Source organism: Hemicordylus capensis, chromosome 2 (genome assembly GCF_027244095.1).
Source record: "Hemicordylus capensis ecotype Gifberg chromosome 2, rHemCap1.1.pri, whole genome shotgun sequence".
Classification (NCBI taxonomy): Eukaryota; Metazoa; Chordata; class Lepidosauria; order Squamata; family Cordylidae; genus Hemicordylus; species Hemicordylus capensis.
The window spans coordinates 418322955-418346490 of record NC_069658.1 but is presented as its reverse complement, the minus strand read 5'-3'; the positions used below and the strand labels follow the sequence as shown (position 1 = coordinate 418346490).

Here is a 23536-nt window from a genome sequence, read left to right as displayed (position 1 = left end):
CACCTTCTTCTTCCCCTATTTTGCTAGTGGCTATTTGGGCAGGTGATCCTCTAGGACAAAGTCATGTTTTTTAAAGAATGACAGAGAAAATGACACTTGGAATCCTCGCATAACTCCTGACTGTTGTTCTAAGTCTTTTACAGAGATGGCTCATGTTTTCAGGTTTTGATCAACAACCATGTCTAGATGGTACAGTGTTCCTTTTAACAAGGATTTCCAAATATTGTTGACTACAAGTCCCATCATTCCTGTTTGGACAGGGGCGCAATTTCAGTGCTTGCCCTAGGTGCTATTTTCCCTAGTTATGACTCTGGGTAGAATGTAAGAAAGTTTGCCTCCTGCATTCCATCTTGGTGTTTCATTCAACAGAATGAAACACTGTTGTGGCTGACAAAAGTGGCTGACATCCAGACTAACAAAGCACGGGTGCTATGTAAGAAGTGCTGGTACTGGTGCTGAGTTTCTGACTAATGTAGCATGGACACATGCATGTGGGGTGGTGGTGGTGTATTTCAACAATCTCCCTTTCCCCCAGAAGTACTCTGTGTCACCTGAAAATATGCCCCTAAGTGTTATGCAGCCCACAGGGACATATTTTCAGGCAGCACAGAACACTTCCATGGGAAGGAGAAGTTGCTGAAATCCAAACCCCCCCCCATTCAATTGCCAGTGTTGCATTAGTCGAAACCCTCTGTAGCACCAGTGCTTCTCAGAGACACTTGGGCTATTTTAGTTTGCATGTCAGCCAGTGTGTTCATGACTCTTCTGTTAGGTGAGGCACACTTATTTGTGAATTAAAACTGAAGATTCACTTCATTCTTACACCCACAGAAGTTTACTTATAGAATGTGTCACAGAACTCACCTAAACAAATACAGAGAGATAAAATAAAGCGCCAGTGAGTGCAGCAGAATGCCCAGAGAGTAAGAAACTAGCTATTATCAAGGAAATTCCTAGGTCTTGCAGCTAAAATAGCCAGATGTCTGGCTTATGGGACATATCACTCTGGAATATACACTCTGGAAATAACACTCTTTATTTTCACTTGTGTCAAACATTCATTTCATGTGAGGTGGAATGGAGATGGCCTTCAGATATATAAGCACATGAAGGACATGAACCAGTTGTAGAACCATTGTTTCTTGTTGATTGAAACTATTTGAGAGAAGGTAATCACCAACATATTTAAAAAATGAAATTTGGAAATGTGGTAGAGCTTAGATGTGTTCTCTCCTTTCCTAAGAACAGAGACCAGCTCCTTATGAAGAAAAGCAAAGAGTTTATTTTTCAGTATAATGAAAATGCTGTTAACTGTCTCCTGCAGGCATCTTACAAAATCCTAAACAGCTTTTTCTCCCCAGGATGTACCAGGGAGGATGACAGCCTCCAAATGTTAACTCTCAGTTCACCTTACAGTACTGTTGCATGTTCTTTATGATGCTTCTCATGGAGAAATATCTGAGAATGTTCAAGGGACACCAAACACATTTCAATAAGACCAGTAAAATTTCTTAGGGGGGTGTAAACACATCCCTAAATTTTGAGGTTCTTTTACCATGTGTGATCCGATTAAATGGGTCACTTTCTCTTATCTGTAGTAGAATTACATAAGAAGGAAACTATATAGATAATTCTCTAAGGTGTACCTGTGGCTAACCCTGTGTGTGGCAGCTCTCACGAGAGTTCACAAGCAGAAGCACCGTGGTGATTGGGCAGTGGAGATTCCATATGCAGATAGGGGGGAGGAGCCTGTGATGGATAGTTGGAATGCAACTATTATCTGTTGGAAGATGTTGGAAGGGGAGATATATATAGGGGGAAAACCCTCAGGAGAAGGAGGCTGCTGTTGTGTGAATTAGATGAGGAAACAAGATGAACAAGATCTGTTAACTCCGGAAGGGAAAGAGAGAAAGAGGGAGGAAAAAAAGAAGGGGAAGAGAGAAAGAAGGAAGGGCGAGGACTGGGCTGAGCCTATCAGCAGCCTGAGGGGAATGAGCGGCCATGGCGGCGCCTATTGGGAGCAAGGAAGGTCCCACTCAACCACTGCTGCTGTTTGGGGCTACCAAGGCCATTGGCGGAAGCAGGCAGGCTAGGGATGGGCCCAGGCCAGTCAGCAGCCAGAGGGGAACGAGCGACCATGGCAGTGGCAGCAGTGAGGAAGGGCCCGGTCAACTGCTGCTGCTGCTCCTGTGGGGAGGAGCAGGAGCAGGGCTTGGGTGAGGGTAGGGAGGTCTCTGGGGATAGGGGGCTGCAGCCTGGCCAATAGGCACCAGCAAAGTTGCAGCTGTGACCAAGAGGGGTGAGGGGGATGGAAGCAACCAGATGGAGGGGGAGGGAGAGGAGCAGGAGTGTGGCTCAGGTGAGGGTGGAAAGATCTCTGAGGCAAGGGGGCTGTGGCAGAGGGTGAGGGAAGCAATCAAGGACTAGCATGCAGATGCTCTGCGTGGGTTAAGCTAGTATTGACTATTGTCTCTGCAGATCCAGTTATATGTGTTCTGTTAAAGGTCAGTAGTAAATTCAGTTTGCTATAGGCCACTTCACACAGTCAAAATATTTGCAGCATGATGTGTTCAGAGCCACTGTGAGTCGTGTCCCTGCCTATGATTGTGGGGAGATGTATTCTAATGTATGCCCAAGCCACAGCATGCTGGCAAACATTTCCATAGTTGTGGCTGCATTTTTCCAAGCTGCTGCATTCAGAGAAATGAGCGCTGGTTTTCTGCTGTAGTTATTGCAGTTATCACATTATGTCTTTCATGTGAAAGCTGAACCCGCACAGAGCATCCAGATCCCCATTGTTCCCTCCCCCCGCTCATGGGTTGCCTGTTCCTCCCCCCACCTCCCAGTTACCCATTCCTCCCCCCAGCCACTTACCAGTTTCCCGTTCCTCCTCCCCCACTCGCTGGTCACCTGTTCCTCCCACCCACCTACTTGCCAGTCACTGGTTCATCCCTCCCTCTACTCGCCCATTCGCCCCTCCCTCCGCTTGCCCTAGAGAAGGAGGCTGCGCCATCTCCTCGCCTCTCTGTGGCTGCGCGGGCGGCTCCAGTGTGGCCCGACCTGTCATTTGGCCTGCAGGTAGGCCTGGAGAGGGAGGCTGCGCTGTCCTCCCTACTGGCTTGTCTCGTAGGAGCGGCAGCTGGGCTGTCTGGGCACTCCGCACCCTCTGCCCTGGATGCCGCTTACTATCCCCTCTGCATGCCCACCTGCGCGCTGATTAGTTTCTCTGGCCAGCCGTCTGGTCAGCTGTTGCGATTGCCCACTGCTTCCCCCCCACACTGCCTGCCCACCTGCTCACATTTTTTTGCAGCCACTCGCCACTTCCTCTCCCACCCACCCCCGGCCGTCACTCCCTCCCCCCCGGCTGCTTTCTCTCTCCCTTGCCCACTGGCCTTATCTTCGCCGCTTCTGCTGTCGCTTTCCTCTCCCCCTCCCAGCAGCCCACTCGTGAAATCTCGTGAGAGCTGCCACGCAATGGTACGTCTTAGCGAATTACGGGTACAGCTAGCCACGGGTACATCTTAGCAAATTATAGATATGGATATAGATATAGATATATAGATATATAGATAAAATAAATAAAATTCCCAGAATAAGTACACACACAAGCACAACGTTTGGAAGGTACAGGGTCTGAGCAGATCCTGGCTGGGTGAACAGAATGCATTGCAGGATATGGTGACAGGTGACCATCTCTTTTGTACAGAGATAAATGGAAGAAGGCTAAACAGCTGAAAAGAGGACTTAAAAAACTGTGTTAAGTGTTTGCTTCAAGAAGTGTGTGCCAGCCTGAATGCCTTTAGAAACACTACAAGCCCTACTTATTGGGCTGTTCTGGCTCCCTGCAATTCAAATAATTTTGATGTAATAATAAGCATTTTATAACCTCTGTTCCTGCTTTCTGCTGTGTCAGAGAGAGGGTGGTATGGCAGAGCTTTAGGAACAATACAAATCTCTCATCATACGGAATCATGCTTTAATTCTGCAAATTTGTGGCAAATAAACTGAAATGATTAGATTCTTTGTACATCTTGGATTGAAATGCTTTTTACAATGACCTGGAATGTTACCTTTCACAATGGTCTTGCTGTCAAGTTGTCTCTCCTGGTGCTCAAGGACTGTGGCTTGGTCATATATGTAACTTGGGGGAAGTACTGGGAAGGAACAGACTCATTTAAAACTAGCATTTCAGAGTAAGACCTATTATGTGTGTGCCAGCCACTTACTGTGCATGTATTGGAGGGTAAATAAAAAGACTACATGCCCTTTATTTATTCAAATTGCATTTTAGTTCACTGCTTTCTGGGAGATCAAAGGACTGTTGAGTAATGCAGCAGGGAATGATGTACAGAGCCTCTTTCAGGCAGCTGATTCCTATTAATCTATAGTAGCTAGAGTGGTGCAACTGGAGGCTTGTGGCACCGCCATTATAACAGGGTCCTGTGCTTGGCAAAATGGTGGTGCTGGCCAAGCAGCAGCACAGGTGTGCAACAAGTGGTCCATGCAGCAGGAATCTGATGGTGCAGAGACAGAATCAAGAGATCCTGGCAGTTTCCTGCCTTTTCCAGGAAGAAGCACTCACCAGGAGCACCAACTTGAAAGAAGAAGAAAACCCATTGAGGGGACTTCATGGGCCCAAGTCCTCATCTGAGAAGAATACACTCAGTCACAGAGCAATTACAGACAGGAAGGAAAGCAGATATGGGTTTTCTGTAACTTTAGTGCACTAAGCAAAGGGAAAGTGACAGATTTCCTCTGTGGTGAGATGGGAGGGAATCAGATGCATAGAGAGCTTATCCTGCAGTGAGGAGAGAAGTGTGACTTCTTTCATCTACAGACAGGCACTATATTAGAAGCCCACAGAGTGTTTGGGGAATCACTCTTGATGGTTCTTTTTCTTGTTCCCACCAGCTACATCTTAGCTCGTGATATCATCTTCAGAAGAGTCTTCTCAGCAGAAGATATGCAGAACAATATGTATGTAGTCAGACCTTAATATATCCTGGCCCAAAGCCATTTGGGGCTTTAAAGGTTATGACCTACATCTCAATTTGGGGAACTGCTTCCATTAAATTATGACAGTCAATGCAGACCTACATGTTGGAGATGCAGCTCCTGGTGGCATCAACTCTTAGCACCAGCAATCCTATTGACCATTAGGGGCACTAGGGGTAGAGATAGTGAGCAAAAGAATCCCCTCTCTGACTAAGCTTTCTCTACTTCCCCTTTGTTAGACTGATAGTCTCAGGTTTTATTGTCTTACCTGGAGAGAGACTTTCATCTTGTCCCTACCCACTTCCAGTATGTAAAAACCAGGCAAGAATATAAGCCTTATCTATCTCCCTGATGGATTTCCTAAATAAACTACTTTATTTAGAACTTTAACTCCATGTCTCCAGGTAATATTAATTAGCAGTGCTCCCTTATCTGTGCACTTCCGCTGTAGCTGGAAAAGAAATCTCCCCTCTTGAGCTCTCTAACACTACATCAGAGGGCAGTTCACATGATCATAATTAGGGTAGGAGGAGCCCGTTACCCTAGTTAAGGAGCTGTTCAGGTTCCCATTTGCCGATCATCTGTCAGTTAAAACCAAGTTGGAGGCTCCCACCTACCCAGCAGTTGTACCCAGCTGCTGAACCAAGTAGGAGGAAAATCCCTCTGACCCAGCCTCTTCTTAACACATGAGCACAGGTGGCATCTTCATCCTTGGTTTTAATTGACAATCAGGAAATGGGAGTGTGCACTAGGGGTATGCACAAAACTGGAAAACCTTGAACAGCCCTAAGGACTTCAAACATGCAGGATTGGATTTAATTTCAATCTTTTGGAATTTGACTAAGAAGGAAGAAGACTAGATAAGACGACCTCTTGCTGCTGTAAAATGAAAGGCTTTATGTATGACACTGAAATATAATCCAGACAAGACAGAGGTGATGATGGGTAACAGAAGGGCCAATTGGAGTAGGAGGTTTCAGCCCATTTTGGATAGTCAAGGAGTGCCTCTGTGCATATTTGGCTAGTGAGTAACCTGCATTCCTTCCTTGAGAAGGCTGATCCGGTCTCTGTCACCCATGCCTTAGTCACATCATGATTGGATTATTCCAATGTGCTCTACATGGAGTTGCCCCTGAAAAGTTTTTGGAAACTGTAGATAGTGTAGGATGCTGCCAGACTGATATTGAGAGCCTCCCGCAGTGTGCATATTACACCAATTTTGAATATATCACACTGGGTATCTGTTTCTGTGGACGATACAAGGTGCTGGTTATTACCTTGAATAGGCCCCAAAGGAACCTTTTGTATCTTGTAGTCTCTTCTAAGTTTAATTAAGAACTTTATTAAGAAACAACTCCTTCTCCTTCCCTTTCCTTCCTGGCTCCGTCCCCACCTTCTCTACAGGATCCCCCTTAGGACAAAGTTCTAAACAACAAAAATGATTATAGGAAAGGCTACAATAGAACCTTAAGAACTTCTTGCTCCCAGCTGATTCTACCCATCTGACTAGGTCATCTGGGAAGGCTCTGCTCCACATGCCAATGTCTGCTGAAGCTCATTTGTCAAGCACATGGGATAGGGCCACCTCAGGGATTGCTCATAGGCTGTGGAATTTGTTCCCAGTTTTTCAGAGGTGACCAAAGACTGTATTTTTCATTCAAGCCTTTGGCCAATGGGTAACTGGCTGATGTCATCGGACTTCCATTTAGTTGGTTTTTAGTTGTATTTTTAATTAATTTATTATTTGTTTATTTGATTTCTATACTGCCCCTACAAAAATGGCTCAGGGTGGTTTACACTAAAATTAATGAAACATTAATGAGCCTTTTGGAAGGGTGGTATAAATTTTTTAATAATAAATAAATAATTAATAATGAATGTTTTTGTTTTAAGCAGGGTTTCAAAATTTGCTGTTCACTATCTTGGGGTTCCAGGATGAAGGGTGGCATATAAATGTAAAGAATATATAAATAAAACACTGGAAGAATTAGTTAACACCTTTGGTAATGTATGAACTTTTCATTGGATCACCAATTATGGGTACTTCTAGAGAACTCTTGGGAAAATCTCATATTTTCAATTCATACTTCATCCAAGCAATACAAACCAGGCAGGTTTGTACTCTGAAACAGGTGTTGGCTACTTCTCCACTCTAGCAACACAAGATACCTGTTTTATATGAAAGGCAAAAGAATGCTGAGAAATTTGACAGAATCTGATGTGCTTTCTGAAGTTTTACAAGTTATTAATTAATGCAAATGTATGCGAAGGGGAAATAGATTTTTGAGAGGCAGCTTATAAGAACTCTTGGTAAACCAAACCAACAATTGCTAATAAAATATATGTAAAGGAAAACTTCAGTAATTTATAAACAAGAAAGGAATATTAGAGCTAAAATAATTTTGTTGTGCCACGCACTGGTTGTTGCAAAAATGGTTTTAGGCTGCCCTTCAAAATTATTAGAGAGCTGTGATTTCAAGGATGAGACCACTTCTTCAGAGTACAGTAGCTAATCATCATATAGAGTTTTGTGAACTCTACAGTTTGAATTCTGAACACTTGATTATGCATGAATAAACATATGCTATAGAGAGCAGTTAACAGTTAATGGTGTGGGAAGGGCAAGCTAAGAATAAGACCTTGTACAACATGATGCTAATTCTCCTTAGTGCTAACATTTTGTGACATTGAGGTGAAAAATCTAATCATCAATTAAGGGGGAAAGTGGATTGCTTAATTATAATAGACACTTATGGCTTGTGATGCTGATTTCCATTTTGTAAATGGCAGCACAAGCCTAACCTTCTGAGTTAACATCATTTCCTTCATGAATGTTTTTCAGAAGTGCCTTGTGCAGGTCTGGACTTCTATGGGTGCCATGATGATGATGATGATGATGATGATGAGTGGCTGACACTCATACTAACAAAGTGGTGGTGCAACGCTACACAGGTGCTACAGGGAAGGGGGTATTTTCATTTGCCTCCCTTTTCCTCTGAAGAGGACTATGACTCCTGATAAAATGTCCTTGAGGACTACACAACTCTCAGGGATATATTTTCAGGAGTTACAGTCAGCTTCAAAAGAAAGGGGAAATCCAGCCAAAATTGTCTCTCTCTCATAGCACCAGTGCACCATTAGCAGCACCAGTGCTTCATTAGTCTGGATGTCGGCCACCATCTATATATTTAATTCTCTAAGGCATATCCATGACTAATCCCATTCATGGCAGCTCTCGTGAGAGTTCAGAGAGTTGCCGGATAGGCTAGCCATGGGATGGGTGGGAGGGAATAAATCCCAGCGGTGGTGACAGGCAGAAGGAGGCGGTGGGTACGGATGGAGACGGGGGAAGAAGGAGGCAGCAACGGGTGACTGGGGGAAGAAGGAGGCGGCAGCAGGCAGGGGAAGAAGGAGGCAACTATGGGTGGACAACAAAACAGCAACAGCAGTGGGAGTCACAGCGACAGGCAACAAACTAGAGAGCTTCTTTGTGGAACGAACCCGGTGCCGAGGGAGAGGGGAGTGATTTTTATATGTTTCTTCTTCCACCAAAAGCCCTTTCAGCTTGTATAAATCTTCCTGAGGGTCATGCAGGAACAGATTTATACAATTTGAAAGTGCTTTTTATTCACCATTATTCAGCATAAAAGCACAAGCTTTTGAAAGGGCTGGGACAACTACCAGTTCTAAGGTCAAGCCATGTATTTATTTATTTCCTTCATTTCTAAATTACCTTTTCTTTCATGCAAGTGGCAATATACAACAAACAAACAAACCCAAAACTTCTTTCTAAGAATGGGATTATACATATTTTGTTGGAATCAGGAACTAATAGGTTGCAAAAATAGCTATTAGCTTCCTCAGAAATTATCTAAATGATACAAAGACTGTACAAAGATTTTGTGATTTTATAATGTTTGGTGTAATAGATGCTCCTAAATGCTTCATGGCTGAAGAACTGCACATTTTAAACAGTGCATGATCGTAAGCCCTTTGCTTCATTCTTAGGTTGTTTCCTAGCAACATACATTTCAATGGATGTTTCAAGGCAATCATTTACTGGTTAGTTCCCACCACCACCTAGAAGTAAAATAAATACATTTGTTGGTGCCTCATAATTTGTTCTAGGAGGAATGATTTGCATTCTTTCAATATGCCACTGGTCTCAATTTCATTACAGACAGCAGGAGGAGGGGTGCATGGAGAAAAGGCTTCTAGTTGGGGGGGCATTAAAGGGTTAATTTCATTTCCCCTCTAAAATACTCAGTTGCATAATGGGATGGTTGGTGTAACAAGCTCTTTTGTCCCAGGAAATAAGCGACAGGAAGTCTCCAACTTCAGTTGCTCTTAGTTAAACAATCAGCACTTAAGATGCTGGTAAACTGCCACCTTGTTTCAACTTTACAACAGTTAAGTTGTAACTCACCTTAACAACATACACCACAGGAGAGGAAGCTCCTCTAGATGGCTGCTGAGGGGGTGGGGAGGAAGTGACCATGGTGGCTCAAGCTCATGTTGTCATTGAAATTGGCAGTTAGCCAGTTGCCTCCCTTCTATGAACAAGTGAGAAAGAGCCAGGAGGGGACTGGAAGGGAGGGAGTTACAAGGGGAGCAACTTCTGATTCCTCACTATCAACTACCTGCTGCATGTCTGTGACTGACACACCACATGTTTTGACAAGCGGCAGAAAAAAGTTGGGTATTTGGCCTTGGTTCAGGAACCAAAACCTCATTTATAACATTGTTTCCTATCGGACCTCTGAAAAGTATAAGCATGCATATGTATTCAGTACTTGGTTTGGGCCCCTTTTGCAGCAATTACTGCCTCAATGCGGCGTGGCATGGATGCTATCAGCCTGTGGCACTGATGAGGTATTATGGAAGACCAGGATGCTTCATTAGCGGCCTTCAGCAATTCTGCATTGTTTGGTCTCATGTCTCTCATCCTTCTCTTGGCAATGCCCCATAGATTCTCTATGGGGTCAGGTCAGGCGAGTTTGCTGGCCAATCAAGCACAGTACACTGTATACTTTTCAGAGGTCCGATATTGTTCTGTTCTTCAATCCTTGTCTTATTGGTTCCATGTAATATTCTCATTTTCTGAGATTGTGGATTTGGGGTTTTCATGAGCTGTACGCCATGATCATCACAATTATAACAAATTAAGGCTTGACTTATCTTGCTTTGCATGTAATGCGTCTCATATATCAGTTTCACCTTTTAATTTGCATTACTGAAATTAATGGACTTTTGCATGATATTCTGATTTTCCGAGTTTCATCTGTACATGACTGGCCCAGAGTCACCCAATGAGTTTCATGGTTGAATGGGAATTCGAACGCAGGTCTTCCCAGTCCTAGTCCAGCACTCTAACCACTACACTATACTTTAATGGAGATTACTATGATTAGCGATCTCCATTAAAGCTTGGGTTGATGTGGTTTCTTGCAACTAGAAATTGGGAGCATGCACACATTGCAAATCTCCTGTTTCCTTATTAGTTGGCATTGCAGAGATAATGAGAACCAGGCCAGTGTGTAACGCCGAAGTTATTCCACACACACACCCCAAATCCATCACTGCAATGGACAGCAGCATCTTCCATTTAAACGATAAGTTATGGTCTTAGAAAGTTATAGAAATCACTCTGAACCCCTCAGGAGCTAAACCATTGTTTGTATTGATTTCCCAGATAAAGTAATACGATGTAAAACATTTATTAAAAATATACTTACAGACATCCATCATCAAAAAACAATAGTGCTATTTTGATACCTTGTAAATCCTTTATCATACAGCCTTCTGACATTAATCTTGCAAGATGTTCCTGATGATAGTCTCAATAGAAAAATACTCCTTTGTTAAGAATGGATGAATGAATATTGCTGAAGCGATTTCTTTTCTTAATCCCAGTTGAAATGCACAAAGTATTTTAACTGGGTCTAGGTTACAAGATGGAGTTTGTGTTTGTGCATTTCCAGTTTTATATTCGAATGTTTGCACTTTCCAGTATGTGTATATTTTAACATTTATAAATCCCATTCTGTTCCTAAAGGGGATGGTGATTGTTGTTTTTATTGTTATTTCAAATGGTAATACACAGTAGGGAAGTGCACGAGCCATTTGTTTACCCACCAGTGGGGTGGGGAGCAGTTCCCTTAAAAAACAAGTAAGGAGGTCCTTACCTGCTTGTCCCTGCCCCACCACTTTTCTACTGGTGGCACCTGCTCTCCAAATGGCCACATGGGGCTGCAGCATGTTCCCTGCAGCCTCCACACAGAGGCTGCATGGAACAGTGCCGCAGCCCCACATGTGGCCATTTGGAGAGCAGGTGCCGCCAGTGGAAAAGCAGTGGGGCAGGGACAAGCAGGTAAGGACCTCCAGGCCCCACAGGACCACAGCCAATCCCAGCCTCCAATCATCAGTGAATAGCTGCATCCCCTCAGGTGACAAATGCACCCCGTCACCACAGTAGAGCGTGGGCTGCGTGAAACGAATGTCATTGTGCGGTATGCACCCCCCCACCGTGGCTAAGAATTGAGCCATCGCAGTGTTAACCTCCCTTCTAGCCCTGTCAGTTTTATTCTGCTTGCGCGCCCCCCTCCATACCCTATGCTGTGTGATGTCGGACCAGAGTATGACAGTGCCAGGACACCACGACAAAACAACCCCCAGGTCCTGAATGGTCTGCTGGGACAGTGAGACGCCTGACTGGCTAACTAGGTCATTGCACCCAAAATGAAGTAGCAGGATATCTGGTACCGGATTTTCCTCGAGGAACTTCCTTCCTCGCCACTCCACTGAGGCCCATCACCCCAGGCCGAGCTGTGTTCCGGGTTCTGCGCTCTGGGCCCACTTGAGTGCCCAAAAAACAAATGAGTGACCCAAAATGAGGACTCTGGCCCGGTCCGCTGGAGACATCGTCCCTGCGCAAGAGAGAGAGCATTAGGAAGGGTGAGGCGGGGGCGGGTTTCCCCCATGCTAACGTGCATATTTGTGGTAGACCGCGGACCGCCACCAGCCCATGCGCTGTATGGCCTCACCAGAGTACCCCAGGTGCGCTGCCTCAGAGGCCGCACTGATTCTGAAAGAATGGAGAGAAAGGTGGCGTGTGGGCACCCCGGCCGACGCAAACGCCTTCCGCAGCACTGCCCAAAACTGGTATTGCGACAGGTGTCCCCCATCAGCGAGGATGAAGAGGCAGCCATCCACCTCTCCCCTAACTGACAGGTATGCTTAGAGCGCCTGGACCAGACACAACTGCTGGTTGTCCGCCCTGTGAAGAGTGACCACATGCCCGCTCCACTTCTGGTCAGTTTTGGAGAAGCAGAGCCGATGCACCGCTGAGGCGGGCCGGAAGGTGAGGTCCCACCTCTGCAGAACCCAGCTGTCCAGGCTGGGCGCCCCTCTGGGGAGCAACTCGCCTTTCCTAAGCGCTCTGAAGAAGGCTACCAGGGCCGACGCACGGAACAAGGCCTCTTCGTAGGGGGAGGAGCAGATTTCCTTTTGGAGCTGCATTGCACTCAGTAAAGCATCGGGGGTGATTGGCCGGCGATGGTCCACCTGAGCCGGTGTCTCTCCGGCCCAGGCCTCTAACATGTGGCGCACCCGAAAGTCAGTTGAGTGGTCCGGCAGCCCCCTGGCCTTCCCATGGAAGGCCAGTGCTGCTAGATGACCTGCCATGGTGCTCACTGCTAGCCAGCCCATGTGGAGATGCACCAAATATTGCATGAGGTGCTCCGGCGGGGGTGGCCACTCCAGGCCAATCCCTATCTTTGACCTAAAGTTTTGGAAAGCCCTAACCCTCCTGTTGTAGGCTACCCGGGTCCTAGATGCTATTGAGGCCTCAATTGCTCTGAAGGCCTCTATGCTCCAAGGTTCCATAGCCCCTCGGGCATCCGCTCAGGGAATGTGGCAGCTTCTGAGGCCAGCTGCCGGAAACGCTGCATCTGAAAATGAGACAGTGCGTTCGCCACATCGTTCTGAACCCCGGGGACGTGCTGAGTGGTAAACAATAGGGATGTGCGGATCGATTCGGATACAAATAGATTTGTACCCGAATCTAGCTGATTCGGGTGATTCGGAGACAAAACGAATCACCCCTGTGGCCCATTGGCTAGATTCGGGTACAAATCGAATCGTGGCTGATTCGCTCCGAATCGATTCGGGTTTCACATCTGTTCTGTTAATTTCCCCAGATTCCCAGCTTTCATTTAAAAAAAGAAGCTAAGCTCTAGCCCTTATAGAAGTGGAGTTATGGAGCAAAATGTTGTCACTATTTTTCAAGTGTTCGGATTCTTTGGTGTATAATAACTTTCACTCAATGAATCCTTATGAGGATTCATTACACACCTTCATTTCTTCTATTCATTTTGACTGTCTTTTAGACAGTACCAATTGTCAACTGCCATGTGCCAACTACACCCCACTCCCACCCGCAAGGCAAGTGAGGTACTACTCAGTTTAAGTTAAGTGCCTAATGGGTGGAGGCTACCACCCAAATTGCAGAGAGATTGGGCAAAGGGGTGGTTTTTGGTGAATTGTTGAAGTTTTCCATAGGAAATCATGTAGGGTTCAGCAGCCCCATAACTGCACTTGGGGGGTGCTAGGGTGGCCCAGAGTGAGTGGTGGTGTAGTGAACAGAGGGTGCCAGCCAACCCCATGGGTTTCTAGCCCATGGGGTTCAGGGGTCTGTTGTTTCTGAGGTGTTCTGAGTGTAGATTCTCTGGTAGCAAATGCGATTTTCAATACAAACCATGAATCCACTCTCATTTGCTACCATAGAATCTACACTCAGACCACCTCAGAAACAACAGAACCCTGTACCCCATGGGTTAGCAACCCCATGGGAGTGGCTGGCACGCTATGTGCACTACACCACCACTCACTCTGGGCCACCCCAGCGCCCTCCAAGTGCACTTATGGGGCTGCTGAAACCTCCATTATACCTTATAGGGAAAAACTTTAAGATGAGTAAACTTCAACTATTCACCAAAAACCAGCCCTTTGCCCAATCCCTCTGCAATTTGGGTGGTAGCCTCCACCCATTAGGCACTACCACCTCACCACACTCTTCCACCCCAGATCCCACTTTATGCCCCAAATCTTCCTCAAAGACACTAAACCTTCAGCTATTCACCAAAAACTAGCCCTTTGCCCAATCCCTTTGCAATTAGAGAGCCAGCGTGGTGTAGTGGTTAGAGTGCTGGACTAGGACCGGAAAGACCCGAGTTCAAATCCCCATTCAGCCATGAAACTAGCTGGGTGACTCTGGGCCAGTCACTTCTCTCTCAGCCTAACCTACTTCACAGGGTTGTTGTGAAAGAGAAACTCAAGTATGTAGTACTCTGGGCTCCTTGGAGGAGGAGCGGGATATAAATGTAACAACAACAACAACAACAACAACAGCACAGAAATCACCACAGAAATCACCATCAGCCAATTACAAAAAGCAGCTTTACTGGGAACAGCCTATATTCTGTGACGATACCTATAACAACAGCAACAACATTGACAATAAAATTCAGCCATCCCAGGTCCATGGGAAGGACTCGATGTCTGGATAAAACAAACCAGTCAATAACACCTGTCTGACTGTGTAAATAAATAAATAAATGAATAAAAATAATAATAATTCCCTTGCAAGTAAACAATACAGGCCAGCATATCAAGTACAAAGATTCTAGCCCAGCCCTCTTACACTTGTTTTGTAGTTGAAGGGGATTTTTAACATAAGGAAATTTTAAAACATGTAATCCCCCACCTGGGGTCTAAAGTGTTACATTTTACATCTCAGAACTCTACCACGTCATTCTGCTGCATGCAACTCCAACCCCAATGCTGTTGTGGAGTTATTGGGCTTGTTTGGTCAAATTCAAGTGCCCAGCAAGAGGATCTGTGGTAGATTAGAGCAATAGGAAAAAGGATGGAGGAGCAAGTGGATGTGCTGTTTCCAAACCTTTTGCACAACATCCATGGAGATTTGGGGGCCTATCAGAATGGCAAATTCTTATTGACCTCAAGTGAGAGAAAGCCAGCTGATCGCCACTCGTTTGCCCCAGCCCCCTAGGCAGGAGAATGTGACTTGGGAGCTTGCTCCCATTCACTCTATGTGTCTCTGGGGGCAGGGCTAGAGCAGGCGTGCAGCCAGTGTGCCTGTGCCCGCCCAGTCCGACACCCGGCATTGCACGGAGCTGACATAGGCGGAGGTTCTCCGAGGCCAGCTTCGGACACATGGCCGGGCCTCCAGAGAATCTCGGTCTGAGCCGGGGCTGTGGGTGGGTTTCCTGCTCTGAGGGGCCCGCTGTTTGCGGCCTGCGGTAGGCGGGCTTCCAGGCTTTAAACCCGCCCACTCTAAGGAGCCTGCCGGCCGCGGACCACCATGGCCTGCTCCCTCGCAGCCTGCCACCCAGCGGCCCTCCTTCAGGCAACGGGGTTGGGATTTCGGGCCTCGCCGGGCCTCCCCAGGGCCTCGGCCCATACTGTGGGGCCACCGCCACCTTCATGGTGGCGGGGCCTTCTTGCGGCCCAGCGGCAGTTGGGCCTTCTCGCAGCCCGGGGCAGCAACCCGGGGCAGCCTGGGCGATTATTGCGGCCCTTGACGGGCCTAGCTGGGCCCCCGGCCCACGCTCGATGGGCCTCACTTAGGGCCCCTGCCCACGCTCACCGGCCGCCACTGTGGCCTACCGGCCCCAATGAGCCTCCTTGGGCTTGGGCCCGGTCGGCTAGGGCTACCTTTGGGCTTGGGTGTGCCTGGCAGCAGACGAGGCCCAGCACAGCTTGGGCCCTATCGCAAGAGGACCCTCCGATCTTCCAGTAAAGCTGCTTTTTGTAATTGGCTGATGGTGATTTCTGTGGCCCCTATGGTGTTGAGGTGCTCTTCAAGGTCTTTTGGAACTGCACCTAGGGCACCAATTTCCACTGGGATTATTTTGGTCTTTTTCTGCCACAGCCTTTCAATTTCAATTTGTAGATCTTTGTATTTGGTGATTTTTTTTCTATTTCTTTTTCTTCTATTCTGCTATCCCCTGGTATTGCTATGTCAATTATTTTAACTTGTTTTTCTTTCTTCTTGACTACAGTTACATCTGGTGTATTGTGTGGCAGATGTTTGTCTGTTTGTAGTCAGAAGTCCCATAATATTTTTGCATCTTCCTTTTCCAGAACTTTTTCAATGTTATGGTCCCACCAATTTTTGGCTACAGGTAGCTTGTATTTTTTGCAGATGTTCCAGTGTATCATCCCTGCTACCTTGTCATGCCTTTGTTTGTAGTCAGTCTGTGCAATCCTTTTACAACAGCTGATTAGGTGGTCCACTGTTTCATCTGCTTCTTTACAAAGTCAGCACTTGCTGTTTGTTATTGACTTTTCTAATTTTGCTCTTATTGCATTTGTTCTTGGTGCCTGTTCTTGTGCAGCCAGTGTTAGACCCTCCGTTTCTTTCTTCAAGTTGCCATTATTATTATTATTATTATTATTATTATTATTATTATTAATTCAATTTCTATACCACCCTTCCAAACATGACTCAGGGTGGTTTACACAGAGAAATAATAAATAACTTTCTGACCCTGCACAGAACATCTCTGCAGTTGTGCAGTGGCATCCCCCCACAGCCCTCTCGCTCGCTCTCATCCCCACAGCTCGCCCGCTCGCTTTCCCTCCCACAGCCCGCCCACTTGCTCTCCCCCCCACAGCCTGCTCACTCCCCCCTGCAGCCCGCCCGCTCACTCTCCCCCCACATCCCGCCACTGCCTCCCACCTCCTTCTCCCAGCTGGTAGGGCTTTAATCATTTTTAGTGGAGGCTTTTCTATACAATTAAGGCTGCACCCTTCCGGTTTCTTGCATACCATCAGCATTTCTAGGTCCACTCTTCAATTATGTGTGGACTGCGTCAGGCATAGTAATATGAAATGAAACTGAAATGGTTTTAACACCTCCTAGGAGAAGTGTCAGCACATTCTTCAAAATAAGAAGTGGTTTAATTATTTAAATTGATTTCCCCACAGAAAAAAATAAGATCCTACTATGATGGATACAAACTGCCATGGAAGTGTGGCTTAGGTCACATGTGAGCTTTCCATAGCTATCAGCTCTAAGTAACTTGATTTGGTTGTCTGTAAACAAGACTATGGGAAACACTTATATCAGGCAGCAGTGATATAGGAAGATGCTGAAAGGCATCATCTCATACTGTGCGGGAGATGGCAATGGTAAACCCCTCCTGTATTCTACCAAAGACAACCACAGGGCTCTGTGGTCGCCAGAAGTCGACTCAATAGCACACTTCACCTTTAAACCATGAGAAGCAGTGGATGTATGTCTCTTTTCCGTCCTCCCTTTGCACTCTTTCTGAAGGAGATCTTTTCTCTGTGTGTGCATGCATCATATGTACACACTGAAACAATAATGCCCATCTGAATCCTGTGCATCTTCCCTGAGCAAATTCCTTTTGGGACATTTCAGTGGGCTGGCAAAAAACAAACAAACAAAAAACACTCATGCATTTACTTGCCATTGCTTCTTATTTCACCCAAAGGTGTGCATTGTTTTCTTTTGATTTCTGCTTGTAGTGGCAGCAAGAGAGGCAACCTCTAGGATGCACCAGACATACGTTATTTATTAGGCCAAATGCATTTCAAGAAAAGATTCTTCCTCTGGGCACTATGTTCTGTATTCTGTATGGCTAAATTGCCACACAGAATACAGAACATAGCACCCTTGAGAATGGGTATTTTCTCAAAATGCATTGAACATAATAATCAATGTATCACTGGGGCTCCTTAGGACCAAGTACATATTAGGTTAATCATGTGCTTGGCTCTGGTGTGATTGTTTTTTAGACCATAGCTGCAAGGGGCCCAATCCATATTGTGATCATGTTTGTGCTAATGGGAATTTTTCCAGGGCAAATAACAGCTGTTGGGATTGGGACCCTAATCTGGATCAGGACCAGAATGAGAAAGGGGGTTAAGGCCTCCCTCCCTCCCTGCTATGGTCCACATATGGATTGGGGCCCATGGTGGCTATTTGGGAATAAAAAGAAAGCAGAACAGGGCTAAACACATGCTTGCTGTAACTGGCAAGTTTCTTGCTGATTGCTTCTGCATCACTGCCCTCCTTCCTCCTCAACCCCGATTTTTTCTAGTTACAGTCTATTTGGCTTAATGGATTTGATGGCTTGATCTGGTGTTTGTTTGTATATGTGTGTTTAATTAGTGAAGGATGCTCCCTTGTGGTAAGGAGACTGGAATCGATCTGGAGAAAGTGATGGAAATAAAGCACTATGTTGGCATTTCCCCCATTTATTTATTTATTTAATCATATTTTTATACCACCTGCTGATATGTAAATCTCTAGGCAGTGTGCAAAATTTAAAACAATATTTAAAAATCAACACAGATTAAAATACAATTAAAACAGTAGATTAAAAAAGAAATAAAAACAGTAACATAAAACAATTATTTAAACAAATTATTAAAATTAATTCTAATTAAAAGCTTGCGAGAACAGGAGAGTCTTGAGGGTCTTCCTGAAAACAAACAGAGAAGGAGATACTCTTATTTCAGCAGAGAGCATATTCCAAAGTCCTGGGTCAGCCACAGAGAAGGCCTGGTTCCGGGTGGCCACCAAATGAGCTCTAATCATATTTTGTGCGATTAGAGAACCAAGGAAGGCTACAACATGGACCATATGTTTTAAAAGAAAGGAAGGTGTTCTTTTAGGTGAAAGTGATACCAACAAAACAATTGCCCCCCAAATATGTGATAGTTGCATGTTCAAAGTGTGTGCTGTGTGCTACACAAAGTGTGTGCTGTGTGCTACACACACACATGCGGTGTGCTACACAAAGTCCTAGCCTCCATCTACGGGCATTTACATGCTTATGTCCTAAAGTCAAGACATGTCAGATATTTAATTTCTAGACACCCAAGAGAGTGGCTGTTACAGAGGTCACCATCCAACACAAAATTAAACACCCTTAAGCCAACTGAAATTAATGGGCTTTAAGGGTGCTTCACTCTGGCTGAATTCAAATGTAACATGAAACTGGAGTTAAATGGAGCAGAGGTTCAAACTCCATTACAACCAAATATGTGCAGCTGCTGTTTTGAGCCAAAAGTGACCTGTGGTTTGCCTCGCCAAACTCCAGTTTGAACCTTCGGTTTGCCACCAAAGCATTACGTCCTATCCTGGATGCCAACATAACCATGGCTTTGTGCCGTTTTTCAAACCACAGTCATTGAGACAGTGGCACAGATCCACCTGGGAATGAAACCGTTCCATGGCTGTGGTGCTTCTCGCTGGCCACCTCTCCGAGCAGCAGCCCCACCCCTCTTGTCACCTATCCAGCTATGGAGTTGCTTGGCAACAGGGATGCTGCCACGTCCCATCCCAAGCTTGTCAGCCTGTCAAGCGGTACAGTCACACAGGGGCATGTTCTCTTCCCACTCTGTTCCTCATTTTCCCCATTTGGCATGCAGAAGGGAAAGGGGACGGGATAACAGGACAGGCATTAAGTGCTTTGCTCCCTGAGAATGAAGTGACAGTGATGTATGTTCACAAGTGCAAACACTTCAGGTGGCAACATAAGCAGGGCACCCCATCACAGCACCAGGAGGGGAACAAATGGCTGGGAGGGGGATACCCAGGGTTGGGGATAAAAGGCAACCCAACCAGGGATTCTCAAGTAGCCAAGTTCTGTTCCCCCCCCCCCAGACAGGTTGAGGAAGGTGGGCCCAGCCCCTTCCCCTTTGGGGGTTTGCGATCCCTAGGCTTACTCATGAGCACATCCGGGCAGCAGGATCAGCATTGCTCCAGTGAAAGGAGTGATTCCTCATGTGCAATGAGGATGGATGCTAGCCCGGGCTGGAACACGCTTACTCAAGAGAGTGCCAGGCCATGGGAACACCCCTTCACAACTCATGAGAAATGTCAGAGGGGATGGGAGAGAACTGCTGAGCAAAATCTCTAACTGTGATGACGAAACAACCCCTTCTCCTGTTGACCCACTCTCACGAGAGTGTCAGGCCATTGGGGCTCTATATCGAGCCAGGTTGCTCAATGGAGGAAAACCACAGGGATAGGTACCCTGGTGACTGCTCTCCCTGTCTTGGCAACTGCTGTCAAAGTTTCCCCCTGCCAGCCCGTCTGCCCATGTGGGCATGTGTACCCTTACTTTTGCACCACTCTTCTGGGGTCCTTGAAAATTGGGGCTCCCCTCTCCCACAAGTCCCTGCACCAGCAGATCTGCATGCGGTGCAATACCGGGCCAGGGTCAGGAATTTTGAATGGGTTTTAAGATTTGTCCACGCACCCGGTGTCCCCCTCCCCCTGTCTGTACCCAGCCCGGCTCTGACAAAATCTCCTTTGGGTGCATGCAAGGCTTCATGGGGAACAGGAGTTGCAGCACTTCTGTTCTATCTTTTACCATGAAGAGTTGGGGGGCCCACACAAGCAGGTCCCCCATTATTAGGTTGGCTCAATTCGTGAGCTTGCAGTTTGACGAGAGACCTAGGGCTTACAGCCCCATGATCCTCCCCACTAGACTGGCCCTCTCATGAGAGAAGCAGGAGTGTGATTTGGTCTTCATAGACTGCTTTGACGAGGTGATCCCTCGCAACAGCATCCTAGGTCACAGCATGATAGGAAAACACACCCCCACCCCCACCAAGATCCTTTGCCCTCCCTCATATACATATTCCTTCCTAGGAAGTCTTCGTGTTCCCTTCCTTTTCCCGAGTAACTGGGAAATATCTCCCCCAGACCTCCTCCCATTTTCCATGCCAAGGGCAGGTGGACGGTCCGAAAATGCATGATCATGCTTGGCACGCCTCCTTCAAGATCATGGCAAATCGTAGCCACTCTGCTGATGTTCTGACACTTTGCCCACAGTCTGGCCATGCAGCTTGCTGGGATCGGTCTCTGTGGCTGAGCAGCAGGGAGGGGCTCCGCTCTCCTGGCACCGGATGTTGGCGGGCCATGGTTGGAAGAATGTCTGCAGTGCAATTTACAGTTTAAAATTGAAACCACAGGTTCGCCAAACTCCAGTTTTGTGTTATGTCTGATTTTGGCCAAAGTGTCAAATTATAGCCTCTGTATTTTCCTGATGGTTAATTTTGTTCAGAAACTGCACTGTCCCCACCCCCCACCCCCACTGTTTCAAATCTTATTGTCTACTTTCCTGGGAATTCATTTGCATTACAAATCACAATTTTATTTCTGCTAACTGTTGGCAGATAATAATTACTGCTTAAATTGTCAGCTAAAATATGACAAAATTGTGGTTGCTATACCCTCATGCTAGTTGACTTTGCTATCCACCAAAGGGAATTAATTATACTTTGTTGCTGAACAAGTTTGAGTGAATTGGGAAAGGTGGAGCCCAATGAAAGTGAAGCAGTTGCCAATTCATTAACATTTGTTGTTTCTTTTTCCTTCTAGTTAGCTATATTGGGGGCTGGAAATTACTGTCTCATTTGTTCAAATGTGTTCATTTTCTCAATGATAGGTGTTTGGTTTTCAGTATATTTTACCAAAGTAAAAAAATTCTATTTTGGTGTTGGTTATATACCGACTTTTTGTTAGCAGTTAACTGGCTTAGTCATTTGTATCAGTGAATGACACCTGATTGCTAATGCCCTGAATATCAGAATCCTCACTTTTGGTGTAGGAGTGTGCACGGTTCGGTCCGGGCATAATTGCAAAGACCGCCGGACCGGTTCGGAGGTCTGGCGGTCCGGAGGTTCGGGAGGGCAGGGGGACTGTTACTTTAAGCGGGGTTGGTGGTACTTACCCCCCCCCCGCCGCTCTTCCCCCTCCGGCGCTGGTCCTTTGAAAAATCTTCTTGGGGCGGCAGAGTTCCTCCCTGCCGCCCCCGGCCCCGTCGTCATTTCTAAAGGGTTAAAGAGACGAAGGCGCGCGCTGCGCAGGGTGCATGCACGCCATTAGCGCTCGTCTCTTTAACCCTTTAGAAACAACGACGGGGCCAGGTGCGGCAGGGAGGAACTCTGCTGCCCCAAGAAGATTTTTCAAAGGACCAGCGCCGGAGGGGGAAGAGCAGCGCGGGGCGGGGGGGTAAGTACCACCACCCCCGCTTAAAGTAACAGTCCCCCCGTGCCGGATCGGGGGGGACTCCAGAACTTGCACACCCCTATTTGGGTGGAACATATCTGTTGCAAATGTATATCAAACATGACACCAGGCTAATTTTGTGCAGAGTTGTATGGCATCAGGAATAGGTTTGCTGACTAGGTTCTTAAAGCTGTTACAGTGATGGGCCCTGTCTTTCCCACAGACTTTCCCACAATCCCCTTCACTGTCTGTTACTCAGCAAACAGTCAAGAAGGAGTACCAGCCTGACCCATCAGATTCTCCGTAAGTCCACCCTAGCTGCTTTACTGTTATTCTCAGCCTCAGAAACCAATTAGTTGCCATGGGACTCTGCTTGTTTAAGGAGGAATAACTACCCCTTTCCTCCTTCAGTTTGTGAAGTCTCAGTTCCGGTTGGGCCTTATACCAATGTTGAGTTACGCTCTGCTTTTGCAATCTAGCTCCAAGCTAAACAAAGCCCACCTTTATGACCTGCTGAACAGTGGCATAGTAGGGATGGAGTGGGCCCTGGGAACTCCCACCACCACCACGTCTTCTTCTTCAGAGAGGCGTGAGGAGGCGAACAAAGAGCAAACTGTCAGCCAAACCAGTGGGCCCTCCTCCCTCAGGGGCCCAGGGACATTTGTTTGCCCCTGCTGCTGAAGGAAGAAGCCCAATCAGGACTAGATTATCCAAGTTCTCCTATTTTGAGGATTGCCCTGCAAAGCCTCTCCGTGAGCCATGAAAGAGAGATTCTGATACCCTTGGCCTATTGCTCCAGTGCTGAGAGCTAGCACTGCCTGCCTTGCTCTCACCATGGCAACAACAGTCATCAGCACTCAGGTAAAGATCAGCTGTGCTGTGCAGGGTTACTGTACTGGGGCCTTTTTGGATGGACACATGAGTGCAGAGAGGCTCAGGTTTACCCACAGCTTCCAGCATGGGTTTATAACGTTATTCCTGAGAGTGGCCTCATACACCTAAGCTGTGCGCTGTGTAGCAAAATAATGCAATAATAAGGCAGGTGGAAGTAAGATGCAATCAAAGTTTTAGCTGATTCACTTAACAATTAACTTGAATAAAGCTAGCAATCCTCATTATTGGACAAGCAGCACAGTATTTTTCTATGTGAGAATATACAATTTGTGTATCCTCCAGGGCTGTGACTTTGCATATCCTGTGGTGAGATAGGCTAACGAATGACATGATCAGCTCCTGCAGTTTCAGTTCATGCAAGCTCTAGTGTACCCCTCCCCAGTTCAGTTTTGTTGCTGAAATTCAGCTTTACCTAAATGTTTGCAGTTTCTCTATTCCCAAGTGTGACTAACACCACACATTGAGGTAATTCACACAAGCGAAAACTGTGTTCTATCCAGGTTTGGGAGCTGTGTGTGCTCTCAATTTTCAGTTGCGTGAGTGCAAGCAACTAGGTTGGAGGAAGGAGAAGTG

The 23536-nt window shown here is 46.4% G+C and overlaps 1 protein-coding gene across 9 annotated transcripts in view; it reads left to right on the top strand.

Moving 5' to 3' along the window:
* The window catches only part of ANKFN1 (ankyrin repeat and fibronectin type III domain containing 1), a 376151-nt gene that overhangs the window by 120528 nt on the left and 232087 nt on the right, over positions 1 to 23536 (top strand). For 2 of the 9 annotated variants that reach the window (XM_053301923.1, XM_053301929.1), the window contains exon 2: positions 22293 to 22372. The exons of 6 other annotated variants lie outside the window; for them this stretch is intronic. The gene's annotated coding sequence lies outside the window, so the exon portion shown is untranslated. Of the gene's footprint in view, positions 1 to 22009; positions 22073 to 22292; positions 22373 to 23536 lie in introns of those variants that run through there. One more of the 9 variants, XM_053301922.1, reaches the window with a different exon arrangement.